The sequence below is a fragment of the Balaenoptera ricei genome, chromosome 11 (genome assembly GCF_028023285.1).
Source record: "Balaenoptera ricei isolate mBalRic1 chromosome 11, mBalRic1.hap2, whole genome shotgun sequence".
In the NCBI taxonomy this organism is placed as follows: Eukaryota; Metazoa; Chordata; class Mammalia; order Artiodactyla; family Balaenopteridae; genus Balaenoptera; species Balaenoptera ricei.
The window spans coordinates 98,360,128-98,386,707 of NC_082649.1; the positions used below are offsets into that span (position 1 = coordinate 98,360,128).

The 26,580-nt window shown below is 41.8% G+C and overlaps 1 long non-coding RNA gene across 2 annotated transcripts in view; it reads right to left on the reverse strand.

Annotated features, from left to right (window-relative positions):
- Positions 1 to 26,580, reverse strand: part of LOC132375177 (uncharacterized) — a 252,359-nt gene that overhangs the window by 101,636 nt on the left and 124,143 nt on the right. The window contains exon 1 of one of the 2 annotated variants that reach the window (XR_009505952.1): positions 219 to 283. The exons of the other annotated variant lie outside the window; for it this stretch is intronic. This is a non-coding gene — a long non-coding RNA (uncharacterized LOC132375177). Of the gene's footprint in view, positions 1 to 218; positions 284 to 26,580 lie in introns of those variants that run through there. 2 annotated transcript variants of the gene reach the window in all.

Genomic DNA, 26,580 nt, shown 5'->3' on the forward strand with positions numbered 1-26,580 from the left:
ATCTCATTCAGCCCTCATAAAGCTCCTTCAGGGTAAATATTATTGTTTCCCCTTCACAGAGGAGAAAAAGGCTCGAAGTGATACCTCCTGGCTGAAGCCACACAGAAGTAAGTTATGGATGGAGAATGAGTCTGTGACAGGCTGTGCCTTAGACTTCCCTCTCCCACTCCCAGTATTTTAAAAGTTCACTTGCGGGGGGTCACAAAAAAACAACTCACCCCAAAGTGGCCAGGGCAGCCGTCTAGATTGTGCACTGATGTTTTCCTGCCTTCACGGACCCACTGGAAGCTTCAGTTCCCAAAATCTCTACATAGAGTGGTTCCAAGGGCTCTCTGGGCCAAAAAGGGAGAAAGAAATAATAAGTAGAAAAGATCTCAATGACACACGAAAAAACTGATGGTAGAAAAGAGCACTAAAAATGGGAACCAAAATTTCCTAGAAAATGGGTTAAGAAAAGGTTTGGGACTTTATCTTGAAACAATAAAACTAAAATATATTAAAATAAGTTAACTTTATATTTAATAGAAGCATAGATTATACTGCAATTATTTGATGATTATTAAAATTAACAAAGAATTTTTTAGATCACTTTCCAAAGAAATTACATAATAGTATGATATGATACCCTTCAATGCACAGCTATAGAGACTCATTTTTGCCAAAAAAAGAAAAGTTGAAGTTTCATCAGTTTCCCAAAGGCCTCCCTACATCTTTTGATATGCAAATACCTCCAATTATTCTCTTTTGAAGCCTATCGTGTCATCATCCTTGTCGACTGTGCTCTTCTTCCATTATTAACTGGTCTAACTCTGTCAGATCCTCATTTGTCAATTATTTTGCAAGTGATTACAGAAATTCTCCATCATCCCTTTCAACTTTACAAAATCCTGCATCTTTTTCCAAGATTCGCAGTTTCCTTTTGCCATCAGGTTGCAAGACACTTGTGCTGTGTTGTCAGGGAAGGTACTGATGTGGACAGAGAGAGAGTGTGTTAAGTGAAGATGGATACTCCAATGGAAACTAATTTTAATGAGTGGACAGTTTATTAAGCACGTGCTGTCATGCAACGATGTCTTTCATCCTGCTCTCCTATACAACTGCAACTTTGGAGATGATGATAATTCATGCTGGGATAAGAGGACTCTCTGTAGTAGAAAGAATAATAACTCCTAAGTCCCCGATAGCTCTTCACAGAGGGCACGCTACCCTCACATCCATCACCTGGTGTGATCCTAACAGCATCCCTCAGAGAGAGGTGGGGCAAGGATTTCATATGCATTTCAGAGTTGAGGAAACTGAGACTCAACAAGGTGGACACTTTTTTCGACTTCCTTTCTAACTCAGTGTCTTCATAGCAGTAACTTTCATTCATTGTTCTCTTGTTTGATATTGAGTAGTGTGTTAAGTACATATATCAACCTGTCTATTCCTGATAACTGGACTACTGGGCGATTATAACTAAGCACTCTTCACTGCATTTTTTGAAAAACAAAACTGAAGGTAATTAAAGTGAAGGAACTTGCTGTGTTAAGTCATTTATTGCCACAATAATGCTGCATAACAAACTATCCCAAAATCTCAATGGCTTCCAACAGCCAACATTTACTTCTCACTCAGAGGATCCGTTGGAGGGCTGAGTTGACTCTGGTTCAGACTGTGGGTCACGTTCCAGTCTGCTCCCAACCTGCAGGTGCAGTAGTTACCTGGGCAAGGTCTCCCCGTGACTAACGGCAACAGTGCCCGAGGCTACGCTCATGTCATATCCACTAAGCTGTCACTGCCCAAAATGAGTCACTGGATAAACACAGCATCAATAGGATGAAGATGCAGAATCTGTCTACTCTGCTGGGAGGCACTGAAAAGTTACGTGACTCAAAGTAGGGGCGGAAATTTTTATTACAGGCGTAGGGAGCCAGCGAGGGTGAAAGTTAAGAGCCTTCGGCAATAGCCCTATCTGTTCCACTGGCTCAAATGCCCACAGCAAGTGCTGGTTCCAGAGATCATGCTGTTAACCACCGCACTGTACTTCCGTGAAACGGCCCCTAGTACTCAACTGTGAGTTCTCATGTTCATGTTGGTATTACATCACTCCTTCCTCTGACCAAAGTTGCTTGGCACCTGCTGGCTGAACCCTCTTGATCCTGTTCTATATGTTTGGCTTCACGTAGCTCTGGGACCAACCAAAACCTGGATGATTACTTTCTGTACCTTTAAGCCAGCAGCTAAGCAAGAAGAAATGATTTCCTCCTGGCCCTGCTCTGACCTTATAAAAGGTACATTTGAATAGCAATTTTCAGTTCACAAAACATTTTCATAGATCTTTTCTCAACAGAACCCTCTCACCCAAATTCCATGGAGTAGACATTATGATAGCTATTTTACAGATTTAGAAGTTGAGGCTTAGCAAGATGAAATGACTCGCTAAATACACAGCTCACGAGCTTCATAGTTCTGATGTGACTTGCAACCTTTTGTTTGATGGAATTCTACTGTTCACTGAGCATTTCCTCTGGGCCAGGCAACTTGCACGGACTGCTATAGATGAAATTTTATTTAATTTTCACATCAGTGCAGTGGGGGACATGTTCTCATTCCTTTTCGTACATGAGAAGTTAAAACAACTTTCCCGGCTTGTAAGCTAAGAGATGGCAGAGCCAGAGTCCAACCCAGCTCTGTCTCACTGCAATGCCTACGCCCCTAAATCCTGCACTAGCCTGTTTCTTTTCTTTTATTCTTGTCCACCTCCTTAGTAGTCAGTTGTCAAGAGCTGGGTGATCTCTGGCCTTGAACCCTGTGATGCAGCCCAACCATGGTTCCTCTTCTCCAGGCTCTGGCCTTGGCTCCACGCCCGAATCTCACTTTTGCTTTCTCTTCTGGGATCCTGGGACCCCACCCTGTTGTCGTGTCCAACTGGGAATAGTTGTTTGCTGACCCTCAGGCCCACTGGCAAAGTCCCAATGTCTGTTACCTCTCATCCCGCCACACAGAAATCCCCCTTCTTATCTGCTGTCCCTTGCCAAGGCTGCCACTTTTGCATAATGTCCTATTTTCAGGCATTTCTGCATTTACAACTCTTTTTTTCACTTTGGATTGAAGCTGTTCCAAGTTCAACTTTGGGAAAATAGGTTGTCAATATCTACAAGCATAAATCTGTCACTGAAGCGTTTATCTGCAATATGTCTCATACTGTAAAATGTACAGTTTTGGGGTGTACAGTTCTATGAGTTTTAACACATGTATAGATATGTGTAACTATTAGTATAATCACTGCACAGAATCATCCCATCACCCCCCCCAAACTCCCTCCTGCTATCCCTGTAGAGTCACACCTTCCTGCTATCCCTGTGTAGTCACACCTTCCTCCACCCCTAATAACTGATAACCACTGATCAGTTCCCCATCACTACAGTTGTGTGCTTTCAAGAACGTCGTATAAATGGAATCATACAGTATGCAACCTTTTGAGAATGGCTTCTTTCACTCAGCACCATGCCTTTGAGATGCATCCGAGTTGCTACAGCATCAATAGTTGACTCCCTCTCATGGCTGAGCGGTACTCCATTGCATGGATGTACCAGAGTTTGTTTATCCATTCACCTGTTGAAGGATATCTGGCTTCTTTCCAGTTTGGCATTATTTTGAATAGAGCTGCTATAAACATTCACACACAGATTGTTGTATGAACATAAGCTTTTCTTACTCTAGGATAAATATCCAAGAGTGGATTGCTGGGTGATATAAGCGTATGCTTAACTTCATAAGAAAGCGCCACACTATTTTCCAGCGTTGTAGCCAGTTTCCTTATTTACCAGCATGCCATTTTATAGAGTACGCAGATTCTATCACAGTCCTCATGGGGGCTGTGTGCTCCTCCAGTTCCACTCTTGGCCCTTCTCTACTCTTCTCCAGGCTTCAGAAGACTGACATCCATGGGCTACATCAGCAGGCTCCCTTGTCCTCTTGCTTCCAATTGGGTTTGGCTTGTGGGAGGGACTGTCAAGAGAAAAAGGATGTCTGAGGATTGACTTGCTGCTCCCTTCCTGCTGGTTGCACAGTGGCCGCATCCCTCCAGCACATCAACTCCCTGTGTCCAGCCACGTGCTTTCAGCCCCCTCACCCCCGCAGGGCTGCTCTTGGTCCCCATGGGTCACTGCACTGTCTCCATTTAGTCATACATTTGGTATCTTACTTAAAATGTTTCCAAAATCACTATGAGACAAGAAGACAGATGAAGAAACTGAGGCACGAGGATAACTTGTCCCAGGTCACACAGCAGGGAAATAGCAAAGCCGAGACTAGAACCCAAGTCTTCTGACTCTTAAGCCCATGCTCTTCCCAATTAAGTCTGATCTCACCCCATTTGTCTCAATGCTCTTGTTACGTAGTTCTCTAAGTAATTCATTGCACACGCTGGAAAACTTAAATTATGACCCAGTTCTTCCGAGCAGGTTGCCTGCATTAGCACAGTTTCCCTTATTCCTGCTTACTTGAGTTTGTTCCTTAATTCTTAATAGTCATGATATCTTTCATATCAATTCTAAGTTTCATAAAAATGATCAAAATTCCTAAATAAGACATGGAAAGGCTAAAAACACATTTTTATTCTTAAGTGAACACTGCATAATGCTAATATGCTCTGTATTCATTATTTGAATGAATTATTGATTAGATTAATAATTTCTTTTAAACTTTAAATATTTTAAAATAATCTTCTACTGACATAATTACCATTGGTGAAGCTCAAAGCAACTGATTTTGTTTAAAAAAAAAAAAAAAACCAACCAATGCCTATATGGGGCTAGCCTTTCCACCTTACGGAGAAGCATGAATACAGGTGCCATGGACAACTGTATATGAACATTCATCTATTTTTCTTTGCAAAGAATTACTGACTTCACTTAAACCCTTTCCTGAAGGTCCCACTGCTAGTCAATAGAGGAGCTAGTTCTCTTGATTTTCAGGTCAAGAGTCCGCTTGCTAAGTGAGTATAATTCTAATTGGGGCCTGCAGATCACCAGGGGTCCCGAGATGCATTCTTAGGGGTCTGCTAGGTTGCTCTAATTTGGGGTGACTAATTTGTCCAAGAAAGAGGTTTTCCAAGCTGTAGGAGTTTCAGTGCTAAAACTGGGAAAGTCCTGGGCAAACTAGTCACTCTAGCTAGATAGCATGTGTCTGAATTCAATTATAAGAAGGTCACCCTTCTTATAATTGAACCCAGCATATGCATTAACATATAGATAATATACGCACACACATATATACTCACATTATTATCGGAATTCAAGCAAACAAAATCGTGTATAGCTTCAACTGGCTTCCTTACTGCCCTCCTTCCCCCTCACCCGCAACTCTACCGGAGTCAGAAGTAGCAGACTGAGTTGGGGAAAGCATGAAGAGAACGAAACATCCTTCTCCATCTGCCCTTCCTGATCTGCCCAATCATGCTATCTACCACCTACCCTTGAATTCTGAATCTTTAAAATTATATCTGGACTTAACGTTGGGTTGCTGGGCTTATGTTGTCCCTCTCCAAACTGACTATCAGTTCCCTAAATGTGAAATGTTGGTTTGTCTATATTTTGTTTACCCCACAAGACCTAGGATGTGGATCAATTCACAACTGGTGTCAGTGAGTACACTGTGGCTCTTAGTGGGCCCATGAGTCCTACCGGGGGAGTTACCACTATCTCTGTCATCCTTGCCACCTCCACCCAGGGGACCATTTAGCTCTAAACTTGATGCCAACTAGTTCTCTAATTAAAAAAAAAAAATTACTCAGATTTTCTGAGAAGGCCTCCCCAAGCACATGGAGCTCTCGAGTCCTTGGTCCAATGGTTCTCAAACTGTGTACCTCAGAGCCCCAGGGTTCACTGCAGTATCTCAAGAGCTGAGGGGACATGAAAGCTCAGTGGAGAGCCCAAAGAGAGAGTCTAAGTTTCCTCACCTTTCCTTTAAGCCAGGCAGCTCTTCTCTGTGTTTTGTTTATTGAGGTTTCAGGTTAAGATTTCACTGGTTGAAAACAACTGCTCTAGCCCAATCTTATCATCATACATATGACAGAACTAAGACAGGGGAGGGAACTGGCTGCTGAAAACTCACAGTGGAATTCTACACATGAGAAGAAAAAAACAATAATCTCCTCCAACTGGAGTAGTTTCCAAGTTTCTATGTGACCTAAACCTCACTTTCTATTAAAACCACAGCCCCCAAGGTCCTCTGCGTATCACAGAGTCTACAGTTAGGCTGATTTGGCAGCATTATTAATAACATCACTTAACAAGTGTAATTTAATAGTCATCAATAGTGACTTGCCGAGAAACTCAGTGTGTGGGCCCATGTCACTCTCTTCACGAGAGTGGGCTTAGGTGTCTCTTCCTTACAAGTAATCATCCTGTCATTAAGTCTGTGTATAGCCACACTTGTCAGCAGTAATCACTGCAACATTTATAACCGGCACGACGCAGAAGAGATATTTTGGGGAAAATGGACACATTCAAGACTTTACAAAAATAGAACGATCTCTAGCATTTGCATTTGTCATTTTATGCATGTGGTTTCTATTTTCATCGACGTTGCTTTCTTTCTCATTTATTCTTTTTGGCTTTTCCATTGCATACAGATTTATAATACTGTTTTTCCATGTCACAGTGCTACATGGGGATTCACTGAAAACATAAAATTAAACCAGCAGAAGACAAGGAGATTATTTGGGGAGCTATAAGGCAGGGAATACAGAAAATCTTCCGGCACAATGGACTTTTTCTTGAGAAAAACTGCCATGAATCTAACCATGAAAACCTATCTTCTAGACCTAAATACTTATAACGGAAAGAGACAAACAGAAAAAGAAAGAGAGAGAGACACACACTGAGAAAGAGATCACAAAGGGAAAAGTTCAGAAATAATGGAGAAAAGTTGGTTAGCAAAAGGCCTCTCTGAGTCTCAGAGTTTATTAAAATGGGAAAAAAAAAAAAGCTCTTACATGAGTCATTCTCAAACTCTTTTGGTCTCAATACATCTTTACTTATATTACATAAATACATCTTAAAAATTATCAAAGACCCCCAAAACCATTTGTTTACCAGAGCTCTTTCACTATTTACCATATTTGAAATTAAAATTGAGGCATGAAAGGATATTTACTAATTTATTTTAAAATAACAAAAAGACCTCATTACATGTTAACATTCATAGCATATTTCTATGAATAAAAAAGCTGTATGTATTGGAAAGCTGTCAAGCTCAGGTTGGCAGACATGTTTTCCGAAATTCTAGAAGTGTTTGCATGGACGCTCAAATTTGTCATTAGCAACAAATGCTGTCAGTTGTTTTTCTCAAAGTGACAAGCTCACTTCATTCATGTTAGAGAAAATGTCTGCCAAATGCCCACGACTCAATAACCATCATTTGTCTGTCAGTTGTTCTTTCAAGTAAAAATGGCGTTCGGTGAAAAAAAGCAGTTAATTCTGCTCACGGCTCAAAGGGCAGTTAGTTTGCAACAGAAATATTTCATGTGTGTTTCTTCCTCTTCACACAGAATAATATTCAAGGGTCAAAATTCAATGAAATTAATGATTTTACTGCTTCATCAAGAACATTCCTAAGTGAAACTGGCTTTTTTTTTTTTAATACTGTAAATGCGTGCGTGAGGAGTACAATGGCAGCTCAAACAATCTGATGCTGCTGTCTTGATTCATTCTAAAGCAGCAGTAGTTTCACTCCCATTATTTTTGCATCGTCCGTGCAAATGTCAGTGGAAAAGGCATATCCCATCTTAGTATTACTGTGAAAATACTTCTGACCTCTCAGAAACCCTGAAAGGATCTCAGGGACCTCCAGGGGGCTACTAACCAAATTTTGACGACCACTGTCTCAAATCATTTCCTTCTTCCCTCTGACTGTGAACAAAGCAGGTGGAGGCTTGCAGCCAAATACTAATGGGCAACCACGGATAAATATAACAAGCCTCCTCTCCCCACAGACCCCAGTTGCTTCCCTGGTGGCCTCATCTCTCAGTGGTACACCCTCATTCCTCCCTGCTCCTCCTAGTTGACTTGACTCTGTCATTTGCAAACAAAAATTTCCAATCAAGCAGAGCATCCAGGAAGCCAAACCTGGAGCCCTGGGTCTGATTCCATGTTTAGACCTTATGAATTTTCCACTGCCTGCTTAATCTGTTATCTAGACCTATAATCTATTAGCATTAATTAACTGATGAGTATTCAAACACTCATTCTCATTATCTCCTTCTTTTTCTTATACGTATTCTGCAATGTGTTCATATATTTCTTAGATTGAACCATTTCATACTGCCATTCATGGTGGGTCAAAAATGGCTGAATACCATCAATTTCATGCAGTTCGACCTAATAATGGTCAAACTGTTTTCTCTTCCATTACTAGAAAGGAAGAACCAAAATACATCAACTGAAAGAAAATGGACTGATTCCAAGCAGTTGGTGGACATTTACTCAAATAAGAGGGAAAGCCAGTGTGGTAAAGATCACATGACCTAAAATGTGTCTCAGTTAAAACCAATAAAGCAATTTGGATCATACTAGCTTTGTTCAAATACTGAGCTGCTATGTGTTTCCATGACTCAGTGTTATTGAGGGGAACAGATTTTATTACTGAACTTGGGTCCACTCACAGCTGGCTGTGGTGAAGGAAAGTGCAGCATTTATTGCAGGAGCCAAACAAGGAGTGCTGGCAGCGGTCAGCTCAAAAGACCCGAACTCAGGGGCTTCCCTGGTGGCGCAGTGGTTGAGAATCTGCCTGCTAATGCAGGGGACGCGGGTTCGAGCCCTGGTCTGGGAAGATCCCACATGCCACGGAGAAACTAGGCCCGTGAGCCACAGCTACTGAGCCTGCGCGTCTGGAGCCTGTGCTCTGCAACAAGAGAAGCCGCGACAGTGAGAGGCCCGCGCACTGCGATGAAGAGTGGCCCCCACTTGCCACAACTAGAGAAAGCCCTCGCACAGAAACGAAGACCCAACACAGCCAAAAATAAATAAATTAATTAATTAATTAAAAAAACAAAACAAAACCCGAACTCAATTCTCCGACTGGCTGCTGGTGAGGTAACAGGGTGGTGTCACAGGAATTAACATCACCAATCCTCAGGCTCCAGCTGGTCTGCGGGCTACATGCTCAGAGTCATCATACAGTTCAGTTAGCTTCTTCCATTCGGTGAGGGTTTAAGTATCTACAGAACAACACAGGAATGTGCACCATCTATATCCTTCAGGGTGGAACTAAAGACTCTGCCCTATGGCTGATTACTGTTCAAATTGTTACCAGTTTTCCTGACCCAACTTCTATTTTTTGTCACTACATGGTCACATCCTTTAAATCATTCATTTTGAGCCAGCCTTTTGCGACTCAGGGGAGGCCTGGGAGATGAAAACTTTTCTACAGTAAGAGGCAGGCAGAGGATGTGGAGGGAGGGGGTCTGTGCTGTGAAAGCCCCATAGGTCCTGCTCGGTTATAATTTCCCTCTGCTGATGTCCTTCCATGTGACTATCTAGCCTCTCTCCACACATCACCCTACTTGCTCCTTCTCTGAAAACTCTGAGCAACAGGGCATGTGTGGCCTGGCCTCTACCTTTCTTTTCTCCTAAAATGACATTTCTGGTCTCCTCCTGTGTGTTACACAGGGGCAGGCGCCTAGGTAGGAGGGGTGTGGGCTGTCTTGATACAGCACTGTCTTCAGGTAGAAACGTTTACAGTATTCTGGGGTTCAGAGTAAAGATTCCATACATCTAACAGTGCTTTCTGACTCCTCAATGGCCTGCTCTCCACTTGGCAGGAAAAGGTAGATTATTTTTTCAATTCTTTAAACACCAACATGGTGTTGTTCATAGTTGTTTACCCAGTCTATAGCGTACTGCCTAGCACACAGAGCCTTTCAGTAAGTATTTGTTGAATAAGTGAATGTTTGCAAATATAGAGCTTCTTAAGAATTAGACTGTATGGCTTATCCATGCATGAAGGCCATGGAAAGAAGTTTACATTTTATGTTAAGGGAGTGGGAAACTATTGGAGGTGTTAGGCAGGGTGGTGCAGGATCAGATTCCTGTTTAAACTGTTAATTAAATAATCATGAAGGCAAATGGGAATTTGTTTCTAGTGGAGATCCAGACAAGGATAGGTGGTGAGAGGAGGAGAGAGGGTGTCACATGGGTCTGTTTCCACCTCATTACTTTCATGGTCTTTTTTCCAGAGGTGAAACGGGGAGATTTGCATCCTGCTTGATCTCTGGGTGGATATTGTTACTCATGTGACATACTTCACGGTATCTGGCTATTTGTCCTTGATACAACCAGTTCTCTCTGGGGCTTATGATGACGATGTCAATATTTTTCCCAGTGTGAAAATAAAATTGGCCATGAAATTTTATTGATGAGTTTAGGCTATCTGCTTCTCAGAGATAAAAAGCCTTCCACATATTATATGACTGGCAATTTAGACACTCTTTCATAGCCCTTGTAGTCTAGTGATACGGTGTCAACTGGGGACACACCATAGATTTGTCTTTGCTTCTGTCTCTGAACTGCTCTGTAAGTTCAGACAGATGGAACATCCTAGAAATGGCAAGGGGCCCATAGGACCTTTTTTAAGGTTTTAAGGATAATTTTACTGCTTGCCAACTAGAGAATGGGTCTCTTTTCTTTGAAAGGTCACCTTCTTTAGTAAAAGCCACAGCATCTACAGCAGAGGAGAAGACAGAGAATGCCAGCCTAGTCGACTATCTCAGCTGAATTAATCTTGACCATTTGTAGGGTAACAGATATCAGAGGAGGCCCTTCTTCACAGACAAACTGCAACGGAAACTTGAAGTTGGAATTAAAGCCAATAGGGACCATGAGTAAATGAAAATAGGTTTGAGATTTTCACAAAGTCATGAGGCTATGTGTTATAAAGTAAAAAGTGAACAGGAAACATAATAGCTTTTGACACTGTTTTTTCCCCAAAGTCCCCAACACTTTGTCCTTGGATTCCTGCTGGGAATTAGCAGTGTTTAGATCATCCCTGCCAGAGAACACCTGGAACTAAAACCACCCCACCCTTCCAATCTCTGGCACAGCAGGGCTGAGTCTTCTCCTTTACTGTGGCCATATTCTCCCAAGAAATGTTAGCTTACAACTTCAGCTGTATGGCTTTTTGAATGGATAAGCCATGGAATCTAATTCATTACATTCAAACATTCATTCACTTGACAAATATTTACTGAATAGCTGCTGTGTGCCAAACACTATGTTACGGACTAGGTAAACAAATATGAACAAAATAGAAACAGCCTGTGACTGAGGCACAAGTTTACTGAGTGGTCTTTTCTAACCCACTGTTCAAGTAACCCAACAAGGCTATAATCAGATAAACCAGGGGCAGGTTATCAACCTTTACATTTTCAATGAACAATGTAGACAAGCTGGGGTTGCAAGCCTCCTGAGGAGTTTTGATCTTTAAGCATAACATGAGAAATCACTAGTGAGTGCATCTTATCCCTTTCTTGGTCAAGGGCAACTACCTTGGTTCTAGGCATGGTTCCAGGTATCCCCAAGATACACAGATCAGCAGCAAATTATCCCTACATGATGGCATTTCTGGAATTACTATTATTTTCCTTATACAAAGAGATTGATTCAGCTGGTATATTCCTGTTCCTTTCCCCTTTTTTTCTTCCTGGAATGCAAACACAATGTCTGGAGTAAAACAGCCATTCTAGGATCCTGAAGATGGAGTCCACACTAAAGAAGGCTGAAGAGAAAGACATAATGAGTCTAGGTTCCCATGACATCTCTGAGACTCTTTCCAGATTTGTTAAATGAGAAAAATGGACACTCTTTCTTGAGGTGTTGTTCCTGCAGATGAAAACAATCCTCAAGGAAACAAAGAGATGAGTCAACATTTATTAACATTTTCTTCTTTGCTATATGGGCATGACAACTCCTCTCCTCCCAAGCACCTTATGATGTCAAGAGTGTATATATTCACTTAATAGACACAGAAGTAGAAGTTCCAAAAGATAAATAAGTTACTCTCACGTCTGGTAAATGGCAAAGCCAGAGTTAACTCTCTTTAAAGCCTTGAGACATACTTTTATACTGGGGTAAAGTAGGGACAGATGCAAGTTTTGACAAGTCTGAAAGTTATACAATTTCAAGACCCCTCTTGAAGACAAATTAGAGGATATTATGATTAGAATATTGTTAAGATCCTCCCAGGGCCTTGGGAAGGGGTCTGGGAAAATGAAGGGCACTTATCTTTACAGGAAATCAGCCTCTATTTTAACCTCTATTGTCAAGAATAATCATTTTCTAGTGTCTGTATCCCTCCTACATGAAAAATTAATATAGCAAAACACCAGAGAACAAGATTTCAGGCATGTTCTGGGAATCTCAAAGCTATTTTTATTTTCTCCTGGCTGCTACTGGCTTTCAGGCAAACAAATGGAAGAGGATACTAAAGAAGAGGCTGGTTCTTTGGCCAAGGTGTTTTAAACCCACCTCAGAAGTGAAGAGTGAGACACATTTGCCAACTGCCATAGAAACAACAGAGAGGAAAAAATGACAGATGAAAGCTAGGGACAGCCAGTTCTGAAAATGCTATTTTCCACTGTGAAAATATGGTCAGAGAGACCATGTGTTCAGGAAGCCGCCAAGCTGGAGCAACAGGAAAAAGAGGGCAGTGGTGTTCTTAAAAGAGATGTTGAGAAAGGATGTTCACAGCTTTGTGCCTCAGGTCTTCCATCTCCTTCAGCAGGAAGAATGTCTGCACCCTGGGTTACCATGCAAAGGTCTGGGGCTTCCCGACCAGCCATGGGCGCCAGTCTCGAGATCTAGCCTGGCTTCACTTGACAAACGCCTCACCTGTCTCCTGCCTCCTGACTTCTGATGACCCATTTACCTGCATCTTGTTTGATAAAGGTTCACAACCCCTTAGAGTTTGTAACTCATTTATGGTGGAACTTGACCTGATTACATTTGGCAGCAAAGCCTGATGTGAGCTGAGTTAAAACTATTCATAGTCTTTAAATTTTTCTTATTTGGTGTGAACAGTTATACATTTCACTGCAGAGAAATTAACACACTTGATTATGAAGTCCTGCCCAGACATGCTGGGGGATTTTACGTATTCAGTGGATTGTGCGTTACGTTACCTCTCAAAAATAAGAAAAATTCTCAAGCCTGAAACACGTCTGGTCCCAGAAGTTTTTAATAAATTATTGTGGAACTGATCTTTGCTTTGCTTGTGCATCCTTTCCCAGATCTCCAAGTACATTCCACTGGACACTTTTTCAACAAACCCAGATACTCTTGAGTTCCCTAGCAACGGGGGATTGGATGCCACCAGCCCTTGGCTGAATCATATCTTGAACTCAGCATTAAGCCTTGTTCATGAACTCCATTCTCACTGACTTGAAAGTCAGGAGAGGAAGTCTCAATGTCCTGGCTCTACTGCCTACTTTGGGAAAATCAACTTAATAGTTTAAGCCTCTAATATCTCTCCTTACACTGCATCCCATTCCATCTCTTTGTACTGAACAGGAAGAAATCAAGGCTCAGAAAAGTTAATCAAGTTCTTATACTACTGTCCCAACATGATTCTAAGACACAAAGTTGTAAGCAACTTGAGGCAAGAAACAGACTCTGCCACCTTCTATTCAAAACAAGCGGCAAAATTTGCAGAGACCCGTGTAAGTAAGGTTCACAGCCCCTTGTCCGAAATGTATTAAGAATTTCACAATGGCAACATCAGAGCATTAAACCAAACACAGGATCATTTAAGTGTGAGGTCCTGCTTGACTGCACAAGTCACACACCCATGAAGCCAGCATTGCGTCTCTATTTTCCACAGCACCTAGTATAGCATGACTTGATGAAGTATGGCTTTAATTGAATGCCATCAACAACAATGAATGGGAGGTAATGCCAAGCAATAACATCCACAAAATGTGAGAGAGCTGACTTCACAATATTCCTCCCCACTTTAGTACTATCCATTAAACAGTCTGCTTCACTTGCTTTTTTATGCCTTGAAGCAACACTTCTGTAGCAGGCATATTGTCCAGGAGACGGCAACACGGCTAAAAACCTATGTGTGCTCAAAGCAATTGATTATCCTCAAAGCTTTCCCCCTCTTTCTATGCACCAAGTTGTAACCTCTTTCAGAATCCATCACCCATCCCTTTCTCAAAACACTTTCTTTCGGACGCGTTCCAGATGGGATGCATGTCCATTTGTCATGGTGAGTTTATAGATATCCAACTTCACTTTCAGTGAATATTCAACTTATTCCAGCACTGCTAACTCATGACCTGAAAAGCAAGTGAAGCAGCCAGGAAGGCCAGAATCTACACAATCACGTCTAATCGCTAGATAAGGTTGGTCTCATTATGGCTGACGCAGTGACGTTCAAATATCTGTACAAATGAAAAGGAAGTATGTGGAATATGAAACAACACACAATTCAAAAATCTCCTTTGTTAACTGTGGGGTGCCTGTGGTTTTTCTTCCCCCCCCCCAATGTTCTCATCAACTATGATTTGTGTTTATGTGTGAAGGATTCCATGTACACAAAGTAAAGATGCATGCAGCTGAGTCAGAGACTTGTCTGGTGTCCCTATTTTGTCACCTGGTAAAACTTGAAGGACAAAAGTATCCGGGGGACCTTCATGATAAACTGTTCCAGCTTCCTCACGTCACAGAGGGAGAATCTGAAGCTCAGAGAGGCTTCTTCCTGCAGTTCTATCCGCACCAGAAATGGAATCAGATTCCCATCTCTCCCCGCTCTCCTGAAACTCACAAAGTGGCCAAGGGCTTGGCTTCTACCATACTGGTCTAGAGTCCATGTCAAAGATCACGTTGAGATGTCAAGGAAGCTGTTGAAAGCACATCAGGCACCATAATATTTTGACTCCTACAGTGTCCACAAAGTAAGTTTCTAAGGAGGGTAAATGGTAACTGTCATAAGCTCAAGCCAGTTACTGAGTCAGTAAATAGCACCAAACACTGGCTAAACACTTAGTGCACTCTGCCAGGCATGAAGGGAGTTAACAACAACAAAAAAATGAGGTAATAATATAGCAATCCCCCTCATGAAAGGAGCAAACAACCAATTTGGGAGATAAAAGTGAGTTCCCACTGGATCCTAAGCTCCTGTGGGGCATGCACCGTCTGTGTGACTTTTATCTCCATGCAGGTGGATCGATCCTTCCAAAATGGAAACCTTCACTAGCTTCCCTTGCTTTTAGAATAAATCCTAAAACCTTGATGCTGTTTTTGAGGCACAGCACAGTACAAACTAGGAACTGGAAAACTTTTGTGTAAAGGGCCAGATAGTAAATATTTTCGGCTTTGTGGGCCAAACAATCTCCATGGCAACCTCTCCGTTTTGTCACTGCAGCATGAAAGCAGCCACGGACAACCAGTAAATGAACAGGCATAGCTGTGGTCCAATAAAATATGTACAAAAACAGACTGTCGCATGATCTGGACTGCAGGCTGGAATATACGGACCCTTGGTATAGACTATGCATCTCAGCTTGGTGCCCGATTATCACCTGGGCGTCTTGTTAAATACAGACCCTGAATTTTTAACAAGTTTGTAGGTGATGCTGGCGCTGCAGGTACTCTACCTTGCTGGCCTCAGCTTATACCCAACTGCCCCTCACTTTCTGTGATGGTCCCCACTGGGCCCAGTCAGTTCCCCCTTCCTGTCATGCTTCCTCCTGCCCCAGGGCATTTGTGCATGCTGTATCTTGGGGCTGGCTTGCTCTCCCTCCTTTTCCCTCATCTACTCACTTAAATCTCATCTCAGGATGCCTTCTTGAGAAAAGATGCTCCAGACTAGGTCAGGGACACTCCTTTTCCATTCTCACTGCTCCAAATACCTCTCCATCAGAGTGATTATCACAGTTATAATTTTATATTTGCTTGTCTCATTCCTGATTAATGTCTACCGCCTCCACTGGAATGTCAGCTGCTTGAGAGGAGACAATATGCCAGTTTTGCTGATCGTTTTACATTGTGTCCCTGGCACAGTTTCTCAATCAGTTACTACTCCATAAATACTGAATAAATAAATGAAGCAATGAATTAATCAATCCCTATTGTCCAGCCTGACCCAGAGTATTCAGACAGACTCTCAGTAAGGATTATTAGGTAACTTTTAGAAGGTTTCAGAATTCAGAAGAGTTTTTAAATTTTGGAAGGTTTTTTTAGACACCTTTACTGTTCCCCTTCCCTTGTGTTCTCTAGTCATCTCTCACTAAGCCAGCATGTCCAAAAGAACTTTCTGTGACAATGGGACTGCTCTGTGACATCCAATATGGTAGCCAGATGTGACTACTGAGCATCTAAAATGTACTGGTGCAACGGGGAAACCATTTTAATTTAATTTATTTTGTTTGCTTTTAATTATATTTTCTTCTTTTTTTATTTTTATTTTTTTGGCTGCAGTGGGTCTTTGTTGCTGCACGCAGGCTTTCCCTAGTTGTGGCGAGTGGGGTCTACTTTTTGTTGGGGTGCGTGGGCGTCTCATCGCGGTGCCTTCTCTTGTTGCAGAGCACGGGCTCTAGGCGCGCACGGGCTTCAGCAGTTGCAGCACATGGGCTCAGTAGTTGCGGCGCATGGGCTTCGGTGCTCCTCAGCAGGTGGGACCTTCCTGGACCAGGGATCGAATCCCTGTCCCCTGCACTGGCAGGCGGATTCTTAACCCCTTTGCCACCAAGGAAGTCCCTATTTTCTTTTTTATTATTAATTTTTATTGGGGTATAGTTGCTTCACAATGTTGTATTAGTTTCTGCTGCTCAGCAAAGTGGTGAATCAGTTATATGTATACATATCTCCACTCTTTTTTAGATTTCCTTCCCATTTAGGTCACCACAGGGCACTGAGTAGAGTTCCCTGTGCTATACAGTAGGTTCTCATTAGTTATCTATTTTATATATAGTAGTGTGTGTATGTCAATCCCAATCTCCCAATTCATCCCACTCCCCCACCCCTGCTTCCCCCCTTGGTAACCATAAGTTTGTTCTCCACATCTGTGACTCTATTTCTACTTCGCAAATGAGTTCATCTGCACCCTTTTTCTAGATTCCACATAAAGTGATATTATATGGTATTTGTTTTTCTCTTTCTGACTTACTTCACTCTGTATGACGGGCTCTCTTATGGAGGATCCCTTGTACATGATGATATGCTTCTTTTTTTTTTTTTTTTTTTTTTTTTGCTGCTTTCAAGATTGTCTCTGCTTCTGGCTAACAGTTTAATTATGATGTGTCTAGATATTAACTCTTTGAGCTTATCCTACTTGAAATCATTGTTTCTTTGTTGTGTAGATTACTGTTTTTCATCAAATTTCAGCTATTATTTCTTCAAATATTCTTTCACTTTCTCTCTCTTCTCTCTTTCTCAAACTCACATTGAGAGTAGTATGTTGATATGCTTCATAGTCTCCAACAGGTCTCTTAGGCTCTATTTTTCTTTACTCTTTTTTATCTTTCTGTTTTTCAGACAGAATAATTTCAATTAATCCATCTTCGAGTTCATTGATTCTTTCCTCTTCCTGCTGAAATCTGTTGTTGAGTCCCTCTAGTAAATATTTCCTTTCAGTTATTATACTGTTCGACTGAAAATTTGTTTGACTCTTTGTTTTAAATAATTTATATTCCTTTATTGATATTCTCTATTTGGTGAGACACTGTCTTAATCAGCTCAGGCTGCCATAACAAAATACCATACACTGTGTGATTTCAACAATAGAAATTTGTCTTCTCACAGTTCTGAAGGCTGGAAGCCTGAGATCACTGTGCCAGCATGATCACGTTCTGATGAGAGCTCTCTTCCTGCCTTGCAGATGGCGACCTTCTCGCCATGTCCCCACACGGTGGAGAGAGAGGGAGAGTAATCTCTCTGGTATCTCTTCTTTTGAGGGCACTGAGGGCCTCACCCTCATAACAGCATCTAACCCTAATTATCTCCCAGAGGCCCTATCTCCAGATACAGTAACATTGGTGGCTAGGGCTTCAACATAAGGGCACTGAAAGCAGACAGTCTGGAGCTGACTGCCATTCTGAACACAAATCCGTACCTCATTTCCAGCCCACCTCTCTTTGTCCTGTGCTACTGAAGCTTCAAAACAGTAATCTGTTTCTGACCTATTTTTTTTTAAATCTTTAACTCTTACTTTTAAAAATCTGATCCAGGAAGATTCAAAATGGAGATTAAATAAAGACATAAGAAATAATTTCAAAAATATCTGTTACGGAATTCAATCCAAGCCAACGAAGTTGATAATGAAGCATTTCCATGAGTCTCCATGATCTTCTCTGTATTACTGTCCCTCTGCCCCACTGATTTAGCTTCTTCCCACTCCTTATTCCATCACTTCCTTCTATATCATTCAAGTTAAATAAGGACCTTCCTTTCCCACAGGAAACAGCCTGTAATGTGCTCATGATAAAGTGTTAAGTGATGGATGATACAGTAAAAAGAAACACTGGGACTTGGTTTCCAGAAATTACTTTTCTGTCCAGACTTGATCCATAATTTATGTTGGAGAAGTTTTCTTCTCCCTCTTCGTTCCTCAGTTTCCTCATCTACCAAATGAAAATGCTGATCTCCATGGTTTTACTCTGAATGTCCCCATAAGTCTATCACTATTAAGTCATCACCCCTGGGCACTACATTTTTAAGAGTATATGCATTTACAGGAGAATACAGAAAAATGGCAATGTCGTATCTTAAGGCAGGACTCACCTTAAGATACAACAGTGGTGATATTTTGCGCACCACATGTTTATTATACAAACATTCATTGAGGGTCCATATTTAGGGCTCTCCTTATGTGTTAGTGATACAGAGGTGAGTGACTACTGCCACCCTAGGAATGCACATAGTCTCATGAAAAACTAATTTTTGAAGAAGACTTAGCCTAACCAAAGTTGGTTAAAAAATTCTCTCCCTTGTTAATCACGCCATTGGTAATGCTCACCTGAAACATTGTTTTCTCTCTTCAGAGTTCAGCGCTGAGATTTACAGGTCATGCCTGCTATGCGTACCAGTGATTCCATGGTCCAAATGCCATAGACTTGCGATCCCTACTCTAATGCGTTATTACCACTCAAGGTAGTGACTGCCTTTTTGCATTGGCTTCCCATCTCTTTGCACCAGTTTCCTCCTTAGTCACTATGCTTCACCTCCTTGAACCTTATCTCTCAACTACATGATGGAGATAATAATAGCACTCATTTTATGAGACCTTGTGAAGATTAAGTTAGATGATGTATGTAACACAATAAACACAGAATCTGACACCCAACACTGTCCGTTACCCTTTAAATCACTGGTTCCCTATTGGGCAGCAACAGGGCTATGCCACCCCCTAGGGGATATATGGCAGTATTTGGAGACATTTTTCGTTGTTACAACTTGGGGAGGCGCATTACTGGCATGTGCTGAGTTATAACCCGAGGCTGCTGCTGAACAGCCTACGATGCACAGGACAACCTCTCACAGAAAGAATTCTCCAGCCGAAAATGTCAATAGCGTCAAGGTTGAGAAACCCTGCTCTGCATTAGTGCTAAAACAAATGCTGAAGCAAGTTTTGAATGTAAGTCATTAATTCTTGCTACCTTTTCAAACTATTTCTATTTTCTTTTCTTAAAATTATAATACACAAAACTTAAGAAAATTTATTGTCTGCTTAGTGCTGGGTACTGGTTAAGACAGAAAAAAAAAAAGCCTATCTTCCCTCCCTCCTTCCCTCCATCCCCTCCTTGCTTTCTTCTTTGCCTCTGTCTATCCCTCTTTCCCCTCTCTTTCCTTTTTCCCAAGCTCTATAAAGATGGCTGCCAGCTGCAAGCAAAGATTTGCAGAGAGGGTCAAGGCACATAATTTGCATCTCAAGTTCACCATGAAAATTTATGCTCCTGCACAAGGCAGGAAGCTCCAGAAGCTGATTCTCTCCGGTGACATATGCACTCCACAAAGCAGAAACTGTTGTTGTCAGAATAACTGACCTAAAACATCAGGATGTTTGCCTAAACTCAGAGAGCCTGTCCTATAAATTGCCACTGAGCAGGGACCGCATATGGGATTAGAACCTGCCTTCTGGAGGGGTGATTTGTCAGCCTAAGCGGCAGAACCAGAACCACAGTAAATAACACTAAAACGAAATGAGCTACATTCTCAGAAATGCTGTACTTTATGTTGCAATGGACAGTGAGGGAAAAGGAGATAAGTAATGACTGCCCGCTGCATTCTCACATTTCTACCCAGCCACGGCCTCCTCAGTCACAGGCACTGTGTACCACTGTGAAAACTGACCATGGGTCTTATGTCCTTGATGGGGAGGAACACATGCATATAGCTGATAACAATATGGCCGGGGGAAAAAACATGGACCTTTGAGGGAAAAAAAAAAAACAAAAAATGAACACAGTTCCGTGTGGGGATAAAAGTGGTAGGTTAGGGCTTCCCTGGTGGCGCAGTGGTTGAGAATCTGCCTGCTAATGCAGGGGACACGGGTTCGAGCCCTGGTCTGGGAAGATCCCACATGCCGCGGAGCAGCTAGGCCCGTGAGCCACAACTACTGAGCCTGCGCGTCTGGAGCCTGTGCTCCGCAACAAGAAAGGCCACGATAGTGAGAGGCCCGCGCACCGCGATGAAGAGTGGCCCCCACTTGCCGCAAGTAGAGGAAGCCCTCGCACAGAAACAAAGACCCAACACAGCCAAATAAATAAATAATAATTAAAGTGCTAATAATTAAAAAAAAAAAAAAGTGGTAGGTTAATTCCAACTGGGTGAAATTAAGGATTTTGACAAAGCATATTTGAACTAGGCTTTAAAATATGAGTAAGATCTGGGTAATGACTTCTTTTTTTTTTTTGGCCAGGCGGCATGTGGGATCTTAGTTCCCCGACCAGAGATCACACCCACACCCCCTGCATTGCAAGCACTGAATCTTAACCACTGGACTGCCAGGGAAGTCCCTGGGATAATGACTTCTTAACTTGAACTCCATGAACTGAACCTTTGAGTGGAGTCTGCGAACTTGAATGGAAAGAACAAAAACAAAAAACCTTTATTTTCACCAATCTCCACCTGACATTTAGCACTTCCCTCAATTACTAATATAAGCCACACACACAAGAGTACCAGTAGAACCTGTCACCGGCAGAAATCACAGGTATTTTCATGGCATGTTACTGCACTACAGATAATTGAAATGTTATTTATGATCCCTCCTTTGAAATTGCAGTAACTATTAGACTAATTGTTAGATCTTGTTATGCGTGAGTCCATTAGAAAAGCAGACACATTACTGTATCACAATTTAAGTTTTTTAAAAAATTTGTTAACTATTTTTAAATAGTTAAAACTATTTTTAAAACTATTTTAATGGTTAAATTGCTTTATTGGTTTTCTTTGTAAATTTATGGATTTTATGTCATGAATTTTAAAATGTTGTTCTGACAAGAGGTGAATAGACTTCTCCAGGTGCCAGATGGATCATAGCACAAAGGAAACTAAGACCCCATGACAGACAGAATATGGAGACTGGACAGCAATCTGACTTCATGATTAGTTTGAGAATAACAAGAATAAGGCCTGATGTCTTTACAGTGCTTTACTATGGGTCAGACGCTAGAAAATTTGATTGTCCCAACAACTCTTATGAGGCAGTTATGATGATTTTCCCCATTTTAGAGATGACAAAACTGAGGCAAAGAGAGGTTAAGTGACTTGCCCGTGGTCACACAGTAAGAGGTGGAAGTGGGTGACTAATTTAAGAGGCCAAGCTGATTACAACTACATGACACTGCTGCACACCAGTCAGATAATGAGTAAGTGGTTGAGGGAGAGTCTGAACTCAGGTCAATACAATGTCAAGCCTGGACTCTTGATCCCTGCCCCAAACTGTATGACAGCTGAGGTCAGAATCCCCATAGTACAAAGTTGAGGCCAGAGTATAGGTGACCTTGAATGCCATGCCAAGAAATCTGATTTAACTCTGTGGTCATGGGGAGTTACTGATGGCTTGTGAGCAGGGAACAAACATTGTATGATCTATATTTCAGGCAGATCATCATGGCAACAATATGGAAGATAAATCAGAGGAGCAAAAAGTCAGAGGTAATGGGACCAGTTAAAAGCAGCCTCTGGAGAACCTGTCCTAGGAGAAGTTGAGATAAAGGTGAGGACAGAGAGGAAAGACATTTGGGGAAAGAATGGGATCTGGTACATATCCGAGATCATGGGGGAGGGCTATGTGAGGAAGTGGGGATGTCAAACATACCACCCAGGTGTCCAGCTAGAGTGATTACGCTGGGACCAATAAATGAAGCAAGGAACAGAGAAGGAAAAGCAAACTTACTTTTGAGGGGCAGGGACAGTAAAAGTCAATGAGTTCTTCCTTGAATATATTGAGTTTGAGGTACCCATGAAATACCCTGGTGGCTATATTCAACTGAAAGTGGGAAGCTTGGGTGTGGTCCTCTACAACTGAGATGTCATTTATGTCCTGGGGACGCTCCTACATTTCAGAACTAGACCAAAGTAGTGGAGCCAATGGAAGAGCTAAGAAATGGATAGACAGGTAAGGGATGTACAAGCCAAGGGGGGAAACTGTGCTTATGAGTGCAGGGAGGTAGTGGAGACAGCAGAAAATTAAAGAGTAATAAAACACTGAAATAGAACCCCAGAAATATTTTAAATTTTATTTTCTGGAGGCTCCTTAAGGCAGATAGGAGTAAGCTGCTTTGGGGTTTATTTAAGTTTTGATTTTGCAGAGGGCCAAGAAAATAACATTTCTAGCTCTTGCTGACCCATTTGAAGATTGGAAGTTCTAAGATAAGTAATGAAAGAACCATTTGGGTTTCCAGTCACAAGGAGGAGAGGTGAAGGCAAGGAGAAGTTTTCTAAGGAATCTTCTTTTCACAATTGTAAAACGGAACAATAGCGCGGCATGTGTGTGGGTACGCTGGGAGTAGCCTTGAGTTGTTCACAAATGTATATGCCAATGTTACAACATAGTGTAAACCTGGAAACAACTTTCAGAGGAACTGAAACCATGGCAAATATAAAAAGCACCTGTATATGAATGTGAATATCTATAAAAAAGCTTTGTGGGGATGGGAAAATACAGAGTGGTGGACAATAAACTAGTCAAACAGCTGAATCATTTAAACACCTGGGAAATCTCATTTGCCCAGGAGGTGAAAGAATCCTGAAGCGAAGAGATTAAAATTTACTACAATAAAGAATATTAAAGGCGATTTATAATAAAGTCACAAAACCGATTTTTAAATCTGGCAGGGCAACTTAGATATGGAAAGAAGAAGATAAAAAGACGATATGAGAGAAGTTGTTAAAATTTCCCATTTCACTGGAGACTTGGATAAGATTTAAAGGGTGGAATCTTTAAATTCAGGCAGGGTGCTGAATATTAACAATCAGTGACCAGAATTTACTTTTACAAAAAAGAAAAAAAAAAAGGAAAAGATCAACTAGAAAAACATGTTGAGAGAATGAATTAAATCCAAAACTACAATTAGTAGGAGAGAAGGAGGTAGAAATCACTGCATGGAAAGAGATCTTGCAATGCTAGTTAGTCCAAACCAAATAAGTGATGCCAGATGAAGAACACCTGACCATTCATATATGGGTCCCACCAATGCAGAGGGTGTGTGCTAGTTTTCTTGGTGCCTGACTCAATCAGAAGTCTACTGATTTGCCAGTTACAAAAAAATTGAACTCTCCTTGGAGGAAAAGTGAAAATGCTCAACTTCCAAGCTGGGAAGTTCTAGGGCTAGCAGTATATTTAAACTCAGCTTAAGATAGAAGCTCAAATGGTTTCCCTAGAACTCTGCTCTCTTTGTTTCTGAGATCAGCTCTGCTCTCTCCCTCATGTGATTTCTTTCTCACTCAGACTCTCTCCTCCTGGTCTCAAAGTGGCTGTCACAGTTCCAGACCTTACCCCCTTTCAGCTTTTCACCAGTGGGATAAAGCACTGCTCTCCCCACAATGGTCAAGCATGAGAATGCGATATGATCATTGGCTTAAGCCAATCTGGGCCCACCCCTGGAGTGGAGGGGACTGATGGAGAATAATCACATGACTTAAGAGTGAGTGAGGGGTAGTTCCCTCACTTCCAGTGAAAGAAGGGAATGGTTTTTGTTTGTTTGTTTGTTTTTACAAAAGAAGGGAGAAGGATTACAAAAATAATAAATGTTCACTACAGTTAAAAACTTTTAGTTCTGAAAGTCCTACTCTTTGTCTCACATAAGCTTCTTGTGCTAAAGTTTTAATCAATTCCCTTTTGTTTTGATCAATGGTGGTGTCAAGTACATATCAGTAAGCAAAAACCCTCATTATGACAATGGAGAAGAGCCTTTGACCCTTCATAGTGGTGGTCTGCCTAATCGGGGTAATTCTAGTTATTGTAGGTGAGCTAATCTTTTATTTTTCAAACAACTGAAGGAAGATGATGAAGAATATACATTTAGGAAGATAAAATGACCTGTGCACACCGTCAAGAGGCTACTGTCTTGCTTATTCTGTAAAGAGCTATTCATCATTTATTTGCATCCGTCTGGCTATCGTCTGTGCTTCTGTATTGTGAGATGTCCTCCCTTCACTCACTCAAGCCTCACAGAGGAAGGTCGGAACACATTAATTACAAGCTATTAGACCTTGGTGCAATTAATGCTGTTGAAAACATCAAATCACTTGGAAAATAACTAAGGAGGAATGGCTGTGAGCGCTGCAGGGGTTCTGGGCAGCACACGACAAAGCATCACGCACTCTTTTTTTTTTTTTAAGTCAAGAGAATGTGATTATCATACAGAAGAAAGAAGTCAAACGGAGCTTGATCTCCTGCTCCTCAGGTGGGAGGATCTGAACACGTTAACACGTGAAACTTTTTTTTAAAACTGGGAGAAGAGTTAGACTTTCTCTCTCCATTATATTTTCACAGGGTATAATTACAAATGCCAATCCAGACACAGCAGGGGCTGCCCTTGAATATATTAAGGCAAAACCACACATCTCTGGAGGGGAAGAAAGCAAGAGAAGCAACTTGCATCGTGTCATCCGTTAGGCTGGGGCAATTCTCGGCATAGCAAGTAAAGGAGAAGAAAATATATACATATGGGAAGGTCCCTAAGCATGAAGATAAGTATCAGGAGTGGCATTTTGTTTTCTCTCATTAGTCCCACCTCTATCGACCCACCTCCCCATCCCCCTTGCCTAAGAAAACCTCTATACAAAATAGCTAAGAGAGAGGAGTCATTAGAGAAATATGCTTCTTTGTTGAAACCAAGGTCTGATTCCTTAGAAGCTTACTTAAAATATGAGAGACTTATTTTTACAAAAAACAAAAAACGCTCTTTCCAGGCGTCCTCATAGTGTGTTGTCATGGCTTTCAGGTACAATATGAATTGCAATTCTTTTTGTCACAAAAGGCAAAGAAGAATGAAAATCTTCCAAGAGAATGTGTTCAAGGAACTAAGCAAATCATGTAATACAGATAGACAAGAGAGAGGCTGTCCCAGAAATATACATTCCAGTTCTTTGTCAATTTCTACAAGCGCGAGAGTGAGGTTCAGGACCACAGTCTTCCACAGGGACTGCAGGTAGTTCTGAAGCTATTCACTCATTTGCTGAATGAGCACTGGCTGATGCCTATTATGTGCCAGACACCGTGCTATCTACCTCTATATGTTATTTCATCCAATCATCACTTTATCCTCATTTTAATAATGAAAAAACTGGGGGCTCAGAGAGGTTAAATAACTTTTTCAAGTTCAGAAATCCAGGCAGTGGTAGAACTGGGTTTTGAACCAGTGTCTGTCTGATTCAGAAGCTCATGTATTTCCAGTGCACCATGATGCCCTATATGTAAACAAACCAGAGAAGTTTAACTTCCTACCCTGGTGCTAGGGATTCATGAGGATGATGCCACCTGCACTGCAGCGTGTCAGGACGAAGAAGACTCAGGTGAGACAAAGCGCTGTTCCAGGACCTCTGATCATCATATGTTCAGCGCTGTCTGCATCTATGACCATGGAAAGGAGAGAGGGGTCTTCCTGCAGGAGACACATCACTACCCAGCAAAGGGTAGGTCTGAAGGGACCAGCAAAGCTTCCCCCGGACTCACCCTCAAGAATATAAGCAGAGATCCCAAGGTTGATGAGACATCCATTTAAGAAAGAAAGTCGTGGACTTAACAGACGATGGTCAGTGGCTCTGAGGATGCTGAGAACTTACAGAAATTGCCCTTTCCCTTTGCATCTTATTTATATTAAATCTATGCTGTTCATTGCATCTCAATGATTAGAAATAAATATCCTGAAATGGGGCGGGGGGAGGAGGCACAAGCACATGCTTGCCTGAGCAACCAGGGGAGGGAGGGCCATGAAATGGCATTTACCCCCAGCCCTACAGCCCGCTCAGGGGAGGGTGAGGCGGCTTAAAAGTAAGTCTGCAAATTGATACTCTTCCTCCAAGAGGTAGAGCCTACTGTCCTTTCCTCCAAGTGCCCAGTCAGCTGGACTTAATGACTCACCTCTAA